Here is a 17,279-nt window from a genome sequence, read left to right on the forward strand (position 1 = left end):
ATAAATTAATAAAAATAAAGATTTGCCTTAATAAAATTTCAATAGATTCTTTATAAAATTAATATTGTAGGTATCATAGCCAAACTATAAAGAATGCTTTACTATCTAAGAAAGCAAACTTATGAATTTTCATAGAGAAACTTGGTTGATGTTGAAGGGGAGTCTTGGCGTAACTGGTAAAGTTGCTGCCATGTGACCAGGAGGTCACGGGTTCGAGCCGTGAAAACAGCCTCTTGCAGAAATGCAAGGTAAGGCTGCGTACAAAAGACCGTTGTGATCCGGCCCTTCTCCGGACCCCGCGCATAGCGGGAGCTTTAGTGCACTGGGTTGCACTTTTTAAACTTGGTTGATGTTGCTAAGGTAGTAACCTTTTGAAGTTTGGTCAGCTATAGTTTAGTTTGGTTTGAGTTTAAAGTGACTATCTATATGGTGTTTTTTGGTGAGAATTTTATTGCTCCAAACTATAATTTTCCTGCAAGAATCAGCGTTAGGATTTTCATTCTGTTTCTCGGTGACTCTTTTTGTTTCCTTTAAGTGATGTGTTGATTGAGTGGTGAAAGTTGAGCTTTTTGTCTGAAAAAATGGGGTTAAAATAGTTTGGTTAGTCTTGACTCTTTGTTTTGTTTGTATAATTTGGTGTTCTCAAAATCTGTTTTAAAATTTCATGTATATTCTCAGAAACAAATTAACGAATTTTCATTAAAATATTTTCCTTTCGTTTTTATTAAGGATTTAGTACTCAAGTGAGAATAGAAATATAAGATCTTCTCGAAAATTATCCAATTCTAGAATTGTCAATCTTAGATGCCGCTTTTGTTTTTTTCCTGATGACTTTTTTTTTATCACTAAAACTAGAATACACATATTATTTGCTCAGATTTACACTCAAAGATGAGAAGTATGAGAAAATATATTATTTTTAATGATTTTTTTAATACTGACCGCGCATCGTGCGGGTACGAATACTATTCTTATATTTATATATAATAGGAGAGGCAAAAGAACAATACGATGACAAGTGTCATTACCACAAAAATCAGAATTTAAAAGTTTTTTAAATCAAAATAAAAAACAAAAATCACATAGTTAAAAAAAACTGCAATGAGTAAATTACTCAGCAAAGTAAAAAATAAAGAAACTGCAAAGGCAAAAGAAAAATGCAAGGAGCGTATAAAAATAAAAAAAAATTCCAAACCTCCAAGTTAACTTCCCATGTCTCAAACCCCAGAAATTATCTTTCAGTTTCCACCGTCAAAGCCTCTCTCACTATCGCTATTGAAGTGAATAGCTCTTTTGATTTCTATTGCTGTAACAACAATTTGGTGGGTATATCTTAGTTCCCATTCTTTTGGATATAACTTTTTGCTAGAAGCTTGCATGAACGTCAGTAATTGTAAATTTTATTCTTCGTGTCTTTGCACTGTATTTTTGACCTGGTGTTGCGTTATTACTACTATATAAACCTTTGATTCTATATTTCTTAGAGATTACTGATTTTGATGTCTTCATTCTACTTCTGAGTCTTGGATTTGTGTCTTTTTTCTTCTTTTCTTCTCAATGATTAAGTGTACCATTTTGTATTGTTTGATGGATGATACATAGTGTTTTTTTTGGGTGTTTTTTTTTTCGTGTTTATTTGTTAATTTTTGAGGAACTTGATAAATTGATCAGACACCTCTTATGAAAATTCTTCGTACATGGGTGTAGGTTCTACTATATGTAGGTTGTTTGGTAATATGCCTAAAGTAACTAAAACAAGTTTTGTTTCTTTTCCTTTTTCACGCAGGAGTGCTATGACTTGCACATCATTCAACATCCCAAGAGGTATATTATTTATTACTACTACACAACATCAGTAAGCAAGATGTCGTTACTTTAAAGAATGGCTTTTGACATAATTCTCATTTGCTTTCATGTACATTTCGATTTGTATTATCGTTGTCTAATACCTTTGTGTCAACAAAAACTTAGCTATAAATAAATGTAATCATGATTCCCATGTGATTTTGCATTGACAAAGTAATTTTGGCAAGAAGGAAGGAGATAAAGCCTAACTATCAACAACCCATGCTTAATTAGCAGATGACTTTTCACTTGATCTTTCTTTTATGAATGGATGTGAGAATATTATTTCTCTAATTATATGAATGCTATAAGTGTCTTCTAGATGTTTTTGTTACTTGATGTCTATGCTTTAAGCTTATATGTCATTTTTTGAATATTCTTTTGTAACAATGGAAGCTTGAAGGAAGCAGGAAGAAGTATCACTAATGTATACATTTTCTTTGTCCTAACCTATTCTATGATGTATAATTTTCTCAGGTGAACCAGAGTGGTGGCTAGCTAGAGGGAAGTAGAAATGTCAATCTCTTTCACCGGCGAAATCGACCTTTCTTCTCATGCCCAATCTATTCATTCTTCAACTCATGACTAAGATGTGATTTTACTCTTACTAGAATTTACGATTTTTTTATGAGACAATATTATTATTGTTATAAAACTATATATATACATATGTACATGAAATATATATATATATATATATATATTTTTTCTCAAATTTAATCTGCTATCACATCCAGTTCTCGACTATGCAACTCACACACCCCCAGCTTTAGGCTCTTGGCCTTTACTTCGCACGTATACCACCCCTAGCTTAGGCGATTTGCCTCTTTTCTCTAGTAGTGTCAAGGAGGGAATGGGTGCAAAGATGGAATGAATTCATGAAATGGGGGAAAAGGTTTGTTACAGCTAATCAAGAGAAAAAGTTAAAGGCTCAACGTAGGAACTAGTGATATTCATATAGAATAGGTTTTGGGCTTTTTAAGGCTGACGTGACTATTCAGAAGGAAAGCCTATGATCACTTCACAACCGACTATCCTAAGCAATATAGCACGACCTACCAGGCAAGTTCTGGATCCACATATGCTAATAATGAACACAAGAAGTTCTCACACTCACAATGGCATAAGGATTTGAACACTCAATTCATACACACACTAATATCTATGATGTCACAAAAAGAACCATACATGTCAATTCATTACAACCTGAGATACGCAATAAACTTTTGGAGGGGTCAATTTCAAATCAATCCATAAAACACATCATAAATATCCTTTTTCATCCAAAATTCATGCCATAAGTTCAAAATGCAACAACCATGAAAGTCACAATTACTTTAATTAAAATTTAACAAATATAAATACTGCAAAGTACATCAGGTTACCCCACCCCCATCAAAAAGAGGATGCATTGTCCCCAATGCATCAAAAAATCATACCATCACCCCATGGTGGTGGTGCCGACCTGAAACACTCTAATCCTGCTGTTACTGCTGAGGTGTCTCCCCCTCAACAGTCTGAATGAGGGCCCTCTCTGCTGCTGGCTCAGTGGATTGAAGCAGTGGAGCTGACTGGCTATGTGGCTGCAGGTCCTGAAGAGCTATCGTGATTGGCCTGACTGGCGCTGGGATAGCACTAATGCTAGAAGATGCGCCGGTGAACCTCATGTCCAGGCGTGACAGTCGAATACCTTCCTGAAGCTCAAGGTCTTCATCCTCATTGTCCTCCTCCTCATCCTCATCATCAGCCAATGTGACAAGCCTCTTTCTTTTGCGACTCTCCTTCGGCTCATCCTCAGTCACTAAGTCAACTACTCGGATCAAATCGAAAATGCTGGCGACTGGTGCAGGTGGTGTCGGGTCATCCACAATAACCTGCTCTCTCATCCGAAGGGCCACAATCTCAGCTCGGAGCTGGTCAAGCTCGGTCTTCAAATCTCCAGAACTACCAAACTCACTCTTCTTCTCAATAGTGAGTATCTGCATCTCTAAACTGTCAAGTCGTGCATTGACCCTAGCATGATGCCTCTCCATAGCCTCCTGAAGAGGCTCCAACTCCGGTTCAATCTCTTTCCGGACAAACCTACCCAACTGCTGTAATATCCGGGTCACCTGCTGATCAGCACGCTCTGCCTTGATGGCAAACTCTCTGAAGTTTGCTCTATTGAGGACAAAAAGATCCTCGGAAGCTGATGCAGCGGCTGACGGAGGAATAGGAGATGCAGATGGAATAGCAGGCCCAGGTGGTGCCTCAGAAGAAGGGGTAGCATCAGCTACAGATGGTGTGGAGGCCTCTGTTGTGGACAGTCCTTCCATGCCTACATCAACTGTGCCCTGAGGTACTGAATCCGTGACATGCTCAGCCTGCTTACCCATGAGCTCTAGCAATGAAGTACTAGTGGCCTGAGATGTACGGAGGGTCTCATCCTTACTCCGTGTGATGTCGCACACCTTTGTTGCGGGAAGAGTAGCTGTAAATGTACCAATGTGTCTTACCTGGGCCAACCTACACAACTGCGTGATAAGGCACGGGAATATCAAGGCTATCGCCTCCTGTGGTATGCGTGCCCGAATGACTCTACTGATCAGATCACCCAAGTTCATTGGGTACCCGGATAACATAGCAGCCACAACCATTGCTCTATCCGGCGTGACTATGTTATCTGCTCCCGTGGGCAGAACCCGATATATGACGAAATTCCACCAAAATTTAGCTTCCAAGCTGATATCTGCCTTATGGATTTTGGCAGCCAAGTTTCTCACCCATGGGGCCTGGTTCGCCGGCTCTCTATCCATCACCGTCGCAAACCATTCCCGTACAGATTGCTCAGCCCTTCTTTCAAATTTATCATCATATTCCACTGTGGTCGGTGCCACGAAGTCATCACCAAAATAAAACCTGTTGATTGTGCGGGCTGAGATGTCAACATGGACACCCTGAACATACACTTTGTCCAATGGAGAGGCATCTTTCAAAGCTCGCTTGTTCTTGTGGCGCTGCTCGAGCATTACCCTGTAAGTAGCATAGAATTCCCGAACAAATCAGTATGAGCAGCTTAGAGAGCTACCCTCGGATTACCGATCTCATCCAGAATTACCATCTTGAGGCATTCACACAGCCGTCGACTGTGGTGGCCCATTTTACATAATACTTTCGGCACCCTTCATAGGGGAAACGGATTGCCGCTATCTCCATCTTTTGCAACCGCAGCTGCTCGTGCTCCGCATCTGAATTGCGCCCAGGAGCGACTGGTTGTTCTGTTGCTGCATCGCTAGAATCAGCGGATGTGGAGAATGAAGTCTCCTTTGTAGACTGAGAGGAGAGTAAAGTGGGTGATTCTGCTTGGGGCGTGGTGGTCTGTGCCCTCGATCTAGTCGTTGGGACTACCGCTTGACGGTCAGAGTCAGAGGGTTCATCCCGAAGAGTAAGGGTTGTTTGACCCCGACCTCGCCCTTTTCTGGGACCACCACCCCGCTTGACTGGATTCTTTGGAGGCATACCTAAGAAAAGAACACACTTCATTGTTAAGACAACCATAGAAACATAACAGAATCAGTCAAAAGTACAAGACGTGCGATAATGTTAAAGCTGCCAGTGGTCCGTCGATGTGCTAAAGAGTCGTCGAACAGATTGACGAAGCGTCGAAGTTCCCGTCGAATTGATCGACGCGCCGTCGATCTCATCGTCGATCTCTTGTGAGCCATTGGAAATTTTGACTGAAAGACGGTGAGAAAGACGCCCCGTCGATCGATTCGACGGGTCGTCGAATGCACCGTCGATGTTGTTTTTGTCAAGAGATTTTGGTAAGGCTCATTCGACGGTGAGTAGGACGGTCCGTCGATTGAATCGACAGACCGTCGAACTGAGCGTCGAATGTTTTTGCATGCTAAAACTACAAATCCCATACACTTCTTTGGCCGATGTGCCAATCGTCACGTATTTTGGGGTTACTCAGACTTCACCCTGTGTTGGCTTGGGTTTGACTAGGGAAAACATTTGGCGGGCAAAACAACTCGAAGGTCGTAATGCCCTCCAAGCCATCGTGACACATAATGCCATACTTTGGCATTTCATCGAACAGTTGGTGGGCAAAACAATAACAACCTCATGACTGAGGTGTGTTTTTCGTAATTCCCTCCGACTCAGCTAAAGATCAATGACCCAACAACCACAAACAAACCAACAAACCACCCTCAACAAAAAATATGAGCATACCAGGCGAAAATAAACCAATAAAATGATGCAAAAACCAGGAAAACAATCAAAAATAAGCAAAACAAGCCATGGAATGCAAAAACAAACAACACAAGGGAGCACACAATCCAGTAAGTCACATACCTTGAAATAGAATGAATATGGTTTCAACTTTAGAATGGAAAAACACCCGAAGAAGCACACACAAAGAGGGACAGAGTAGTAGGGCAGGGGGGGAAGTGGCGGTTGTGGGGTGGTGAAGGAAGGGGAGAAGTGGGTGGGGTAACGGTTTTTAAAAGGGGGAGAGGTGGAGAGAGAGAGAGAGAGAGAGAGAGAGAGACAAAAAGACGTTTTTTTTTAAAAAATGAGGGCAGTGGAACGGACGTGGGTTATAAACCCACGTTTCTGAACCGTTGCAGTTAAAAGACGGAGCGTCGATTAATTCGACGTTCCGTCGAGTGAACACCCCCTCCGTTTTTTTTATATATTAAATGAAAAAGAGAGAAGAACGCTTGTCGAACTGACCGTCGATCAGTTCGACGGAGCGTCAAACCTGTCGTCGAATTGCCATTATTTCCAGTGACCAATATTTCAGGCGATCCACTCGATGGTGTATTCGACGTTTCGTCGATCAGATCGACGGTCCGTCGAATGTGTCGTGTAACTGCTGTCCTGGCAATTTCTGGGTTCAACACTTAGGTACTGTAACACATCAACAAACATGAAAGCATAACAGAAAACAAAGGAAATACAAAATTTAAACTCCTTATAAAGCATTAAATGTGGGTTTCCTCCCACACAGCGCTTGGTTTAACGTCACGGCTCGACGTGATACCTCCATTTCTAGTTCAGGAACCGTATTTCAAACGATACCTATTAACCACCTTACCATTATCAATACACCAATGGTAATGGTTTACTCTTTGTGCATTCACTTTAAAAGTTCGAGTGCCATCTTCGGTTTTCACCTCAATAACACTTCCATTTGGGGAAACACTTGCGATTTCAAACGGACCTGACCATCTAGACTTTAACTTGCCCAGAAAGAACTTTAGGCGCGAATTGTACAATAAGACCAAGTCCTTCGGCTGAAAATCCCTTTTGAAGATCTTCGAGTCATGGTAGTATTTCATCTTTTCCTTGTACAGTGTTGCACTTTCATAGGCATTGTACCTAAATTTATCCATCTCGTTGATTTGAAACAACCTCAGCTTTGTTGCTTCATGCCAATCCATGTTCAGCTTCTTCAATGCCCAAAGGGCCTTATGCTCAAGTTTAATAGGCAAATGACATGCCTTCCCAAATACCAACTTATACGGTGAAGTCCCAATAGGCGTTTTGAACGCCGTGCGATATGCCCATAGAGCATCATCCAACTTTTTGGACCAGTCAGTGCGATTCACATTGACCGTCTTTGCCAAGATACTTTTTATCTCTCTGTTGGAGACTTCAACCTGACCACTCGTTTGAGGATGATAGGGAGTGGAAACCCTGTGATGCACGCCATATTTTTCAAGAAGATCATCAAATGGTTTGTTGCAGAAATGAGAACCACCATCACTAATAATAGCTCTAGGAGTGCCAAATCTAGTAAAGATGTTCTTTTTAGAAAGGCATTGACTCTCCTACCATCATTGTTAGGCAAGGACACCGCCTCCACCCACTTGGAGACATAATCCACCGCAACAAGAATATATTTCAGGCCATAGGAGCTCACGAAGGGCCCCATAAAATCAATGCCCCATACATCAAAGAGCTCCACCTCAAGCACAAAATTCATCGGTGTTTCATGCTTCCGACCTATTGTGCCCTGGCGTTGGCATTTATCACAAGAACGTGCCAACATATTCGCATCACGATAGATGGCTGGCCAATAGTAGCCACACTCTAGCACCTTGGCTGCAGTTCTATTTCCACTGTGATGCCCACCAACCGGAGAATCATGACAAGCCTTCAAAATATCCATCACCTCAGATTCAGCCACACATCTTCTGATCATATTGTCAGCACAAGTCCTGAATAAGTAAGGCTCATCCCAATAATACTGTCGGTAATTTCTCAAGAATTTCTTCTTTTGATATGCCTTCAAATCTTCAGGAACAATGCCAGTTACCAAATAATTGGCAATATCGGCATACCATGGTACCACATCATTGGAGATTACCAAGACTCTTTCATCCGGAAAAGTGTCATCAATGTCCAGCACATCAATTGGTCTCCCCGGTGCTTCAAGTCTGGAGAGATGGTCAGCTACTTGTTTTTCTGACCCTTTTCGGTCTTTGAGTTCAAAGTCAAATTCTTGTAGCAACAACACCCATCGTATCAACCGGGGCTTAGCATCCTTTTTAGCCATCAAGTAGCGCAAGGAAGCATGGTCAGTGTGAACCACTACCTTGGCACCCAATAAATAAACCCGGAACTTTTCAAAGGCATAAACAATAGCAAGTAGTTCCTTCTCCGTTACTGTATAGTTTAGTTGGGCTCCATTCAGTGTTTTGCTGGCATAATAAATTGGATGCAAGATTTTGTTGAGCCGCTGACCAAGCACAACGCCAATTGTACGACCACTAGCGTCACACATTAATTCAAAGGGCAACGACCAATCCGGGGACACAACAATAGGTGCGGAGGTTAATTTCAGCTTCAACTCGTCGAAAGCCTTGATGCACTTCTCATCAAAATTGAATTTGGACTCTTTTTCCAAGAGTTTGCACATTGGGTTTGCAATTTTGGAGAAGTCTTTGATAAATCTTCTATAGAATCCGGCGTGTCCCAAGAAACTCCGAACTCCTTTTACTGAAATAAGTGGAGGGAGTTTTGAAATCACATCGATTTACCCTGTCGGTATCACCCTTCAAAACACATTATGGACTTATGTCTCATTCTCTTCCTTTTGCTTATTTCTGGGAAAATTTGGGCAGAGTTTCCTCTGTACTTCTTACTATCCCAGAACCTGCACACAGGAAATACCAACAATGCCTCACAGGGCCAACATATATACACATATATCATATCGTGTCATAGCCACACAGGGCTCCCAATTTCCATAAGAAGTATAAAGGTGTCGGGACTTACCTAACATATCGCACCTCGGGACGTACCTGGTCCTTTAACGATCTGTTCTATTTACTTTCCTATCAACCTTCTCTTTCCTTCCCCAACATAACGTTTCAATCATGTTTCAATATTCTTACCTTATCCAACATGCCTTTTTCGCACCGCAACTTACCTGTGTACTGTGTAGCTTCCAATATCATCGGTCGCTTTCTTCTGTCGATATCGTTCTTCAGCTGAAATCAAGGTTAGTATAAGGAATTTCATTTCCTATGACTCAGCTCTATCGCACGATCTTAGATATGAAAGAAAGGTAACATCCTAAATGTCCTGTAGCTTCCTGTTTATAGATATGGTGCACAACACACCGATAAACAAGACTCTACTAGACACGGTTTGTAGACACTCCGAGGATGAACTGCTCTGATACCACTTTTGTCACGACCCAACCCCGTAGGCCGTGACTAGTGCCCGAGTTGGACACTCGCATACACACTTGTTAGCTATAATCAGTCCACAACCAGCATGATAAGGAACTTATATATAAAAAGACAAGACATCGTCTCAAAACTGCCGCATATATATATATATCAAGGCAACCTGTCTCCTGTGGAGTCACGACTACCAACAGATAACATCATACGTGAGCCGGCAAGGCTATCACAACATATGGGAACGTCCTAACCATACACATACGCAAGCCTACAAGGCTGCCACTACATACAACATCCCAGAATATATATATATATATATATATATATATATATATATATATATACGTACGCAAGCCGACAAGGCTGCCACTACGAATGGGAACGTCCCCAAACATAAGTCATACTAACATAGCTGGACAACATATATATACAACCCACACATATGTCTACAAACCTCTAAGAGTAACAACAGTAGCATATGACGGGACAGGGCCCCGCCGTACCCCTGGACAAAACATATATATACAACAAAAGGTTCTGTACAAAAAATTTGGGCTCCGGAACAAGGGAGCACTCCAAGATAGCTGAATAGGAGTCCTAAGCTGGCGGGTCACCAAAGCGAGCGTCTGTACCTGCGGGCATGAAACGCAACCCCCCCCCCCCCCCCCCAAAAAAAAAGGGGGTCAGTATGAGATATGTACTGAGTATATAAAGCATGAACTACAATAAGAAAGATCATAACTGAAGTAGAGATTCCAGGAGATAAGTATAATAATCAAGAAGTCACTGTACCTGTGCCTTATGAAACAAAATCATGCATATCATTATCATATACCGTACCCGGCCCATTATGGGACTCGGTGTCATAGTCATACCATCATATACATATACCGTACCCGGCCCTCTAGTAAGCGACTCGGTGAATAAAGTCGTGTACACGTATACCGTACCCGGCCCATCATGGGACTCGGTGCCATAATCATATATCATATCATCATATCATCATATACCGTACCCGGCCCTTTAGTAAGGGACTTGGTGAATAATGCAGTGACACTGTGCACGAGAACATACCCGGCCCGGGACTCGGTAAAGATGTAACAACAGTATGCACGAGCAGAGTAGTGAGTAACCATATGCATATAAATCATCTTGTGAGACTCAATAAATAAGTATACTAATCAACGCTCGAGTATCAGGATGATAGTCATATTCAGTACTCTTTGAATATCATTATGAACTATATCAAATAAAGTCTCAGGGATCATGGACGGGTATCAAATCAATATGAGACAGCTTATAAAAGTTAAGGACATTAGTCATTATAGAGCCTTTAGGAATAGAAACTTATACATACGATTATACTATCCAACATATAGAAAGCTCAAGGGCAGTAGCTTAACTACCTTAAAAGCTCTAACATCAAGAAGTGAATAAGAGTCATGAATTATATGCGGAACTTATGAATAGAATTGTCACACCCTAACTCCACTAGGGTGTGATGGGCACCCGGCCCCACATCCAGAGCCGAGCGAACCCACAGACCTTTATGGCACACATAATCTTATTAGACTTTTAAATCAAATAAAGATAAATTACATAATAAACTCTCAAAATATTCTTTTTCGATGCTTTCCAAATCAAACAAAATCTGTGATCATATAGAATTTAACACATAATACAGAATGACATATCGGCTGATGAAGCCGCTTACACAACTGACATACTGTACCCACGACTCTGTCTGCAAAGTCTCTAACATCAATCCAGAAAAAAAAAATATAACATACAAACTCTGACTCGGCAGCACTCCAGGAGCAAATGGAGCTTGCCAACTCTGCTGGGACATCCTCTATAATAACTTCACATCATCTGGGTGTACCTGCGCGGCATGAAATGCAGCCCCCGAAGAAAGGGGGTCAGTACGGAATATGTATTGAGTATGTAAAGCATGAGATACAATAAACAAAATCATAATCTGAACAGGGAGTGCAGAAAATAAGTGCAATAGCCGGAGTATCAAAAAATGCTTACTCATAAAACATAGATAATGCATGTCAGAACATATGCCATATTCGGCCCCATTATGGGACTCGGTGAACAGAACGTGGTCGCCACCCCATCACTGGCGCCACAACACATCATACTCCAGAGTAGGGAATAGCTCCGTAACATATCATAACATATCAGATGGCCATATCATATCATATCATCAAATATCAGAATATATGTACATGGCACAGCATACTCCACAACCCATGTACATGTCATACCTGCCCCCTCACATCGAGACACGGCGAACAATGCAGTGTAATACGCGTGATAACATATCCTGGCCCGGGCTCAGTGAAGGGTGTATTGAGGCATCCACGAGTAGAGTAGTGAGAAACTATATGCATCATAAAATATTTAGAAAGACTCGATAGAATAGTCCGAACGATAGGTTATTTAGAAAAGAAATCAGACGGTAGTCATAGTACGTACCTTTCGGATGTTAAGACGGATTATGTCAAATCAAGACTTCTGAGATCGTTTGTACATATCAAAATATATCATAGGATTCAATGGAATAGTTAAAACAGCTATCGTTTAGTAGTCGGAACAATAACCAATGTTTCTTTTAATTATCGTACGGAAATGGGTCAAATAGAACAATATAGGAAGGTTTCGGGAATTGTGGGCCCACCTCGGATCAAGTCGAGGTGGCGTACATAAATTACGAACATTAAGCCTTATGAAGTCATCTACGAACGTTCGAGGTAATCCGATTCTATTTGTAAAAGTTACGGACGTTTTATGGCACAAGACTCTTTTAGAAGTATAAAGTGTTTAAGCTATTTTTCATCAAAGCATATCAAAGCATAAGGTTCATAATTCAATAACATTGAAATGAATACGGGTCGTAATTGTGCTCGGATTTCTAAGAATGGAGTTTTTCCCAAGACTCGTATCATAGCCTATTAGGACTAGGACATGCCAAAAGAAAGAAAGGTAGAGCTTCACATACCTTATTCGCTTCTTACGCTAATCCAAACTCAAGTCCCGATCTTCCCAAAATCTACAATTGGTCACAAATACCAAACATTAACCATAAGCATTTAGGTATTCAATCTTAAGTAACACTTGTCTACAGAAATTTGGACAGCATCTCCCTTATACATTCAACGTCCCCGAGAATTTAACTCGACCAAAACATCAACAACTATACCAACAACAGTACCAACAACATCAACAATCAATTTAAGACGCATTTTAACATAAGTGATCTTCTTTTCTACATAGTATATCAACTTTCAATCCAACTACGTACATTCAAACCAATATCAACGCTTGCATATTCATTTACTAATTCAAGATCGTTCAAACATAATTCAAGAATATTTTAAACAATCTACACAATATTCCAACATTTCCACCAAAACCATACTCCGCCCGAGTCCTCCAATTCCCAACAATGACAATCCCAATACATTTTTGTCTTCCAAATTCATGAACCACATTAACAATTATCATGTTAACTACATTATTTTCATAAATACAAGTAATGATACTAGAGTCACATTAGCTTCCAAATCAGCCCGTAACGATTTCAACATCAATTTAAGTTGTCAAATTCTCATTCCCATCACAAACTACATAACCACATCAAATAACATACTACATAGAAATTGTTCCATCCTCCCTACACACAACACACACACGACCCATATCCATTATTCACAACTTCAACCAAAATCATCAAACTTCCATTTTCAATTTAGAATCCGCAACACCGACAACTAGAATGCTATGTAGAAATTAATTAATCTTGCCTACACAACACATGCATACACACGGCTATACCATGCCAACTTCCATATTTTCATGAATTCTATCCATTTCTACATTCTACAACATAAACAAACCTTCCATAACATATAAGAGAAGATTAAATCTTACCTTTTCTTCTCAACTTCTCCACTTAGCTAGAGTTGTGATTTTGCAACAAAGAGCGGTTTTCTTGTTTCAACACTTATACCACGTTGAAGAGGACCCTTGAATTAGTAGGAATACTAGAAGAAATAATTTTTTTGAACAAGATTTCAAGGGACTAAATTTTTCCCTCCATGGCCGAACCCCTCTACTCTCCCTCCTTCTTCTTTTCCTTTCTCTCAAGTTGTGGGGAAAGATGAATTATCTAGAGTTTTCTTCCATTTATTCATATATATAATTCCCATAAGCATGTGAGGGGCACATGCCCTCTCTAGAAATTTCTTAAAATAAATAAATATGACCATTTGTTTTGTTATATAAACTTTGGTCCATGCAAGAATTTTCTTGAATACTTGTGAAATTCCCGTTTTGCCCATAGTCTTCCACAATATTACCACGGCCCATTTTGCGAATTTCTCTTTTTGCCCTTAGCCTTTCTCAATATTTCCATACTAATAATAGTCATAAATAATATTCATAACAACTTGTACATTAAAATAATTTTTGAAAATGGTCTCGCCCTTAACTTTCCACGACGGCTTTGAAATATCCAAACGTACAAAATACGGGCTATAACATCCTCCCCCCCCCCCCCCCCCCTTTAGAACATTCGTCCTCGAATGTTCAACTGACCTTATGGGGTGTCATAATACTTCCGAGGGGGGGGGGGGCTTTTTCTTTTTGCTTTTGTCCCTATCCCTTTTTAATCTTTCATTCCGATTATTTACCCAAAACATATGTACGTAACGTTTCTTTGCCAATTATTATCCTTCGCAATCCAGTCGCTCTTATGGTGACTTATGATCCGTATTCACCTAACTTCTTAGCTCGTAACATCTCGAGTCCTTACTACAACTTTTATTTATTTCCTTCTCTCACATTTCTCGACACAAGTACACTTGTTTTTTGATCTCTTTGTATTGGCGCGCATCCCATCCTTCATTAGTTCGTGTTGGATCTCCGGTATGGATTCCCTACCAATATGATCGCGCATTGCTTCGCCTCGATAGTTCATATGATTTCATAGCGTATATCTTCATGTTTTGTATAATTAATGGTCCATGAGCTATTTTCTGATATCCGACGAACTCTTTCATTTCATTCATAGACACTGCGTTCTTTCTTTCTTTCAAAAATTTCCGGATTACCAATTGTTGATACTTCCGCTATAATATTCGTTCCCGTCCGAAAAATCCTTTGAATCTTATCATTTTCTCCCTTATCCTTCCTGCATTCAGCTTGTAGCCATTTTCTTGCTATCTTATTACTCTTACCGCACGTCGCTGTGCACTTAGGAACGGTGCAAATTTGCCCGATAAGGGGGATTCGAATCATGACGTAAACATAGCATAATTCATGTTAGCATGAAGCATTCGCTTAAGGTATCCTCCAACCTTTCCTTTATGTCGGCCTTACGGTTCACTCATTGTTAATTCATTTCTACTCCTTTCATGTATTTTCTTGGTATGCCGATAAATTTAAGCTCCGGCCTCGAGCTAATAGATTTCCTTTCTTAACGCTTGAAGATGTTGTGATTTTGTTCCAAGTCTAATATAATATGGTCTCTCTCCCCCCCCCCCCCCCCCTTTATAAGGGGTTCCTCATATACCAACAGTCTCCGAGTATCCTCGTCCACGATAATTACCTCACTCCTCGTCTTTCTTTCCGATTCTGTGCATAACAGATCAGAACTTCTTACCCTAGATTTTTATTTTACTCTCTGTCTATATCATCATTCTGTCCATATTTCCATACTCTTTCACCCATTTAATTCACATACTTGTAAGTCTTCTTAACTATGCATTAGTGCCACAGTTGTGCATCCATGTTGTCTTGAGCGTCCTGCTACTTTTGCTCTTAACACAAAATCCTTACGATTTATACTCTCTCTATCCTTTGTAACATCCTCTTAAGTTACTCGTTGTTATTCTCTCGCCATACCCTTTCCTTTTTACAAGCATCCACTTCATGATATCATGTTATCCCCGGTCTTTACCAATAATTCCCAGCACTACCGTAAATATCGTCTTAGCTCCTATTCGTTTGTTGTCGGTTTCCGGATTTCACCAATCGATTTCAGCATGGGATCTCGTTGGAAGTTTAAGTGTTCACACCCAACATGCTGTAATGTCACTTGATTCCATCTTACCCTCGCATTTCTCTTATCCGCTTCCCCCCTTTAGGGTATTCCCATAGCATTATTTATTTATATTCCATTCTATGTCCCCGTTTAAATTTTTTTCAATTCATATAATTCTTTTCCAATCTATCTCGTACACTGTACCATATCCACATCCTCCTTTATATCACCTATAACTTAGATTATCCCTGTATGAAGTCCTAGCACAATCACAAGGCGACAAGAACTCTCGATATTTCGTACAACATCTAATCTGATGGTTAGTGCTCGAGTAGTGTCATTGTGGTAGCAATATGTCCAAGCCATATTCCATTAATTCCCGTCTATAGGTAACTAATGCCTCTAATCGTCTCAAATCCTCCATCCAGTAACTTTTATATTTTGACAATAAATGTTCCAAGCTTTCTTATGACACCATCTTCCTCCCAATGGATACTGTGTGTTCTTTCTGATACTTACAACATATTAGTTGTGTCGTAATTTCCCAATCCTTGTCTCTTAAGGATTTCATTATTCCCGAGGTGGGGTCATATACATGCAGTATGTAGGGTACCTTTATGTCTCGTGCTCTTTCACTCTTCTCGTCTATGTCTATTTTTTTCTTCCACGAATTCCATTTCCAACTAGTTGATCGCAATTTAATAAGCTGTTATTAGGGAACATTCTTCAACCACCATCAGAAGGAACTAGAATCTGACAAGCGCCACAGGACATCCCAGTGCTTGATTCGCATGGTTTACCTTCAGATTCATTCTTGAGCCATGAACGAACCATTTAGGTTACAACTACTTGTTGTATACTTTGCACTCTTTCAATATGGTAACACTCGATCACTGGACGTTATTTCCCATCAATATAAGCCTCCTTCTACAGCACAATGTGGTTGGAACGTACTTTAGCCCGTTTAAATGACTTGTGAATTCGCTGCTCATATACGCTTCTTCAAGCAAGATTTCCCCAAATAAAAAAAAATGTTGCCTCTTATGGATGATGTGGGAAGTGTCTCTTAAAGCTTTGGTCCAACATAGCCTATTACTCTTTCCTTTCCTGTTCTTATCGTTATTTCCCATCAACATATAACCTTCATTCCCACTTTCCCTACCGAACTTGATAAGTCTTTTTTTTGTTCATTCTGTAGTTCGCTTTTTTTTTTTCACACTTTACCCGTGCATTCTAGTCACCTAAATCATGTCATATTTTGGCCACTTGATTTCTAGACTTTACTTATCTTCGTGACCATCCTCATTAAGGTTCCTAACCATTCCGCATATCCTAATTTCTTTCAGATTACCCTAATTGTCCCATTTGTTTCATACATCTACATTTATAGAACCTTTTCTACTTTCATCCTTGACCCTTCTTGGGCTTCCTCCTACTCGGGCACCTTTCCTTTTTTTTTTTTCTCTTTTTCCGTTTGTGGCATCGGCTTTGAAGTTCGTAAAATTTTGTTTGCCTTAAGCGTACGAACCCGTCTTATTCCCAAGTCATCCTTTTAGGAAAGCGTTTCCATGTCCGAAGCAACCACATTAATATAGCGGCCCATTTTATCCCTTGATTTTCCTTTCAAGGGCCTAAGTCTCCTAACATCGTCGCAAGACCTAAGCATTCTTTCTCTTACCTCACGTTCCTTGTCATGGTCA

The 17,279-nt window shown here is 40.2% G+C and overlaps 1 long non-coding RNA gene across 1 annotated transcript; it reads left to right on the forward strand.

Annotated features, from left to right (window-relative positions):
- Nucleotides 1–812: 812 nt before the first annotated feature.
- On the forward strand, nucleotides 813–2,453 carry LOC132642513 (uncharacterized). Its single transcript, XR_009583212.1, has 3 exons — nucleotides 813–1,322; nucleotides 1,787–1,824; nucleotides 2,323–2,453. It is a non-coding gene; the product is annotated as an uncharacterized LOC132642513 (long non-coding RNA).
- Nucleotides 2,454–17,279: the final 14,826 nt, after the last annotated feature.

This window comes from Lycium barbarum, chromosome 5, assembly GCF_019175385.1.
Source record: "Lycium barbarum isolate Lr01 chromosome 5, ASM1917538v2, whole genome shotgun sequence".
NCBI lineage: Eukaryota > Viridiplantae > Streptophyta > Magnoliopsida > Solanales > Solanaceae > Lycium > Lycium barbarum.